The following is a 5,000-nucleotide window of genomic DNA, read 5'->3' as shown; positions in this document are numbered from 1 at the left end:
ACATGATGGTCCGTTTTGGGGTCCAGGCTGGGACTTAGTGTCGCTGCATTTTGGGATCTTTGGCTTGCATGGAGCTCGTCTCATCTGAGTCCCAGAAGGGAGCTCTGATTTCCCGCATGGACCTCTGGCATTAAGCTCTGACTTCCAGCATGGAGCTCGTCTCATCTGAGACCCGGAAGGGAGCTCTGATTTCCCGCATGGACCTCGGGCATTAAGCATGGAGCTCTGACTTCCAGCATGGAGCTCGTCTCATCTGAGTCCCAGAAGGGAGCTCTTATTTCCCGCATGGACCTCGGGCATTAAGCATGGGGCTTTGACTTCCAGCATGGAGCTCGTCTCATCTGAGTCCCAGAAGGGAGCTCTGATTTCCCGCATGGACCTCGGGCATTAAGCATGGGGCTTTGACTTCCAGCATGGAGCTCGTCTCATCTGAGTCCCAGAAGGGAGCTCTGATTTCCCGCATGGACCTCGGGCATTAAGCTCTGACTTCCAGCATGGAGCTCGTCTCATCTGAGTCCCAGAAGGGAGCTCTGATTTCCCGCATGGACCTCGGGCATTAAGCATGGGGCTTTGACTTCCAGCATGGAGCTCGTCTCATCTGAGTCCCAGAAGGGAGCTCTGATTTCCCGCATGGACCTCGGGCATTAAGCATGGGGCTCTGACTTCCAGCATGGAGCTCGTCTCATCTGAGTCCCAGAAGGGAGCTCTTATTTCCCGCATGGACCTCTGGCATTAAGCTCTGACTTCCAGCATGGAGCTCGTCTCATCTGAGTCCCAGAAGGGAGCTCTGATTTCCCGCATGGACCTCGGGCATTAAGCATGGGGCTTTGACTTCCAGCATGGAGCTCGTCTCATCTGAGTCCCAGAAGGGAGCTCTGATTTCCCGCATGGACCTCGGGCATTAAGCATGGGGCTCTGACTTCCAGCATGGAGCTCGTCTCATCTGAGTCCCAGAAGGGAGCTCTTATTTCCCGCATGGACCTCTGGCATTAAGCTCTGACTTCCAGCATGGAGCTCGTCTCATCTGAGACCCGGAAGGGAGCTCTGATTTCCCGCATGGACCTCGGGCATTAGGCATGGGGCTCTCACTTCCAGCATGGAGCTCGTCTCATCTGAGTCCCGGAAGGGAGCTCTGATTTCCCGCATGGACCTCGGGCATTAAGGCTACTTTGTTACATTTTGGGATGAATGCTGGGCTTTGCTGAGACTGTGCAAGATGCTTTGCGTGAGCTCCGGATAGGCGACTTTGTGACATTTTGGGATGCGTGCTGGTACTTTGCTGGGACTGAGTGCCGCTGCATTTTGGGATCCATGCGGGTCCGTTTTGGGACTGAGTGCCGCTGCATTTTGGGATCTTTGGCTTGCATGGAGCTCGTCTCATCTGAGTCCCAGAAGGGAGCTCTGATTTCCCGCATGGACCTCTGGCATTACGCTCTGACTTCCAGCATGGAGCTCGTCTCATCTGAGTCCCAGAAGGGAGCTCTGATTTCCCGCATGGACCTCGGGCATTAAGCTCTCACTTCCAGCATGGAGCTCGTCTCATCTGAGTCCCGGAAGGGAGCTCTGATTTCCCGCATGGACCTCTGGCATTACGCTCTGACTTCCAGCATGGAGCTCGTCTCATCTGAGTCCCAGAAGGGAGCTCTGATTTCCCGCATGGACCTCTGGCATTAAGCTCTGACTTCCAGCATGGAGCTCGTCTCATCTGAGTCCCAGAAGGGAGCTCTTATTTCCCGCATGGACCTCGGGCATTAAGCATGGAGCGCTGACTTCCAGCATGGAGCTCGTCTCATCTGAGTCCCAGAAGGGAGCTCTGATTTCCCGCATGGACCTCGGGCATTAAGCATGGGGCTTTGACTTCCAGCATGGAGCTCGTCTCATCTGAGTCCCAGAAGGGAGCTCTGATTTCCCGCATGGACCTCGGGCATTAAGCATGGGGCTTTGACTTCCAGCATGGAGCTCGTCTCATCTGAGTCCCAGAAGGGAGCTCTGATTTCCCGCATGGACCTCGGGCATTAAGCATGGGGCTTTGACTTCCAGCATGGAGCTCGTCTCATCTGAGTCCCAGAAGGGAGCTCTGATTTCCCGCATGGACCTCTGGCATTAAGCGCTGACTTCCAGCATGGAGCTCGTCTCATCTGAGACCCGGAAGGGAGCTCTGATTTCCCGCATGGACCTCGGGCATTAGGCATGGGGCTCTCACTTCCAGCATGGAGCTCGTCTCATCTGAGTCCCGGAAGGGAGCTCTGATTTCCCGCATGGACCTCGGGCATTAAGGCTACTTTGTTACATTTTGGGATGAATGCTGGGCTTTGCTGAGACTGTGCAAGATGCTTTGCGTGAGCTCCGGATAGGCGACTTTGTGACATTTTGGGATGCGTGCTGGTACTTTGCTGGGACTGAGTGCCGCTGCATTTTGGGATCCATGCGGGTCCGTTTTGGGACTGAGTGCCGCTGCATTTTGGGATCTTTGGCTTGCATGGAGCTCGTCTCATCTGAGTCCCAGAAGGGAGCTCTGATTTCCCGCATGGACCTCTGGCATTACGCTCTGACTTCCAGCATGGAGCTCGTCTCATCTGAGTCCCAGAAGGGAGCTCTGATTTCCCGCATGGACCTCGGGCATTAAGCATGGGGCTTTGACTTCCAGCATGGAGCTCGTCTCATCTGAGTCCCAGAAGGGAGCTCTGATTTCCCGCATGGACCTCGGGCATTAAGCATGGGGCTTTGACTTCCAGCATGGAGCTCGTCTCATCTGAGTCCCAGAAGGGAGCTCTGATTTCCCGCATGGACCTCGGGCATTAAGGCTACTTTGTTACATTTTGGGATGAATGCTGGGCTTTGCTGAGACTGTGCAAGATGCTTTGCGTGAGCTCCGGATAGGCGACTTTGTGACATTTTGGGATGCGTGCTGGTACTTTGCTGGGACTGAGTGCCGCTGCATTTTGGGATCCATGCGGGTCCGTTTTGGGACTGAGTGCCGCTGCATTTTGGAATACATGATGGTCCGTTTTGGGGTCCAGGCTGGGACTTAGTGCCGCTGCATTTTGGGATCTTTGGCTTGCATGGAGCTCGTCTCATCTGAGTCCCAGAAGGGAGCTCTGATTTCCCGCATGGACCTCTGGCATTACGCTCTGACTTCCAGCATGGAGCTCGTCTCATCTGAGTCCTGGAAGGGAGCTCTGATTTCCCGCATGGACCTCTGGCATTAAGCTCTGACTTCCAGCATGGAGCTCGTCTCATCTGAGTCCCAGAAGGGAGCTCTGACTTCCCGCATGGACCTCGGGCATTACTTCCAGCATGGAGCTCGTCTCATCTGAGTCCAGAAGGGAGCTCTTATTTCCCGCATGGACCTCTGGCATTAAGCTGGCTGACTTCCAGCATGGAGCTCGTCTCATCTGAGTCCCAGAAGGGAGCTCTGATTTCCCGCATGGACCTCTGGCATTACGCTCTGACTTCCAGCATGGAGCTCGTCTCATCTGAGTCCCAGAAGGGAGCTCTGATTTCCCGCATGGACCTCGGGCATTAGGCATGGGGCTCTCACTTCCAGCATGGAGCTCGTCTCATCTGAGTCCCGGAAGGGAGCTCTGATTTCCCGCATGGACCTCTGGCATTAAGCTATGACTTCCAGCATGGAGCTCGTCTCATCTGAGTCCCGGAAGGGAGCTCTGATTTCCCGCATGGACCTCTGGCATTACGCTCTGACTTCCAGCATGGAGCTCGTCTCATCTGAGTCCCAGAAGGGAGCTCTGATTTCCCGCATGGACCTCTGGCATTAAGCTCTGACTTCCAGCATGGAGCTCGTCTCATCTGAGTCCCGGAAGGGAGCTCTGATTTCCCGCATGGACCTCGGGCATTAAGCATGGGGCTTTGACTTCCAGCATGGAGCTCGTCTCATCTGAGTCCCAGAAGGGAGCTCTGATTTCCCGCATGGACCTCGGGCATTAAGCATGGGGCTTTGACTTCCAGCATGGAGCTCGTCTCATCTGAGTCCCAGAAGGGAGCTCTTATTTCCCGCATGGACCTCGGGCATTAAGCATGGAGCTCTGACTTCCAGCATGGAGCTCGTCTCATCTGAGTCCCAGAAGGGAGCTCTTATTTCCCGCATGGACCTCTGGCATTAAGCTCTGACTTCCAGCATGGAGCTCGTCTCATCTGAGTCCCAGAAGGGAGCTCTTATTTCCCGCATGGACCTCTGGCATTAAGCTCTGACTTCCAGCATGGAGCTCGTCTCATCTGAGTCCCAGAAGGGAGCTCTTATTTCCCGCATGGACCTCGGGCATTAAGCATGGGGCTTTGACTTCCAGCATGGAGCTCGTCTCATCTGAGTCCCGGAAGGGAGCTCTGATTTCCCGCATGGACCTCGGGCATTAAGGCTACTTTGTTACATTTTGGGATGAATGCTGGGCTTTGCTGAGACTGTGCAAGATGCTTTGCGTGAGCTCCGGATAGGCGACTTTGTGACATTTTGGGATGCGTGCTGGTACTTTGCTGGGACTGAGTGCCGCTGCATTTTGGGATCCATGCGGGTCCGTTTTGGGACTGAGTGCCGCTGCATTTTGGAATACATGATGGTCCGTTTTGGGGTCCAGGCTGGGACTTAGTGCCGCTGCATTTTGGGATCTTTGGCTTGCATGGAGCTCGTCTCATCTGAGTCCCAGAAGGGAGCTCTGATTTCCCGCATGGACCTCTGGCATTAAGCTCTGACTTCCAGCATGGAGCTCGTCTCATCTGAGTCCCAGAAGGGAGCTCTTATTTCCCGCATGGACCTCTGGCATTAAGCTCTGACTTCCAGCATGGAGCTCGTCTCATCTGAGTCCCAGAAGGGAGCTCTGATTTCCCGCATGGACCTCTGGCATTACGCTCTGACTTCCAGCATGGAGCTCGTCTCATCTGAGTCCCAGAAGGGAGCTCTGACTTCCCGCATGGACCTCGGGCATTAAGCTCTGACTTCCAGCATGGAGCTCGTCTCATCTGAGTCCCAGAAGGGAGCTCTTATTTCC

Source organism: Phycodurus eques, unplaced genomic scaffold, assembly GCF_024500275.1.
Source record: "Phycodurus eques isolate BA_2022a unplaced genomic scaffold, UOR_Pequ_1.1 contig_289, whole genome shotgun sequence".
Classification (NCBI taxonomy): domain Eukaryota; kingdom Metazoa; phylum Chordata; class Actinopteri; order Syngnathiformes; family Syngnathidae; genus Phycodurus; species Phycodurus eques.
This window is presented reverse-complemented; position numbering follows the sequence as displayed.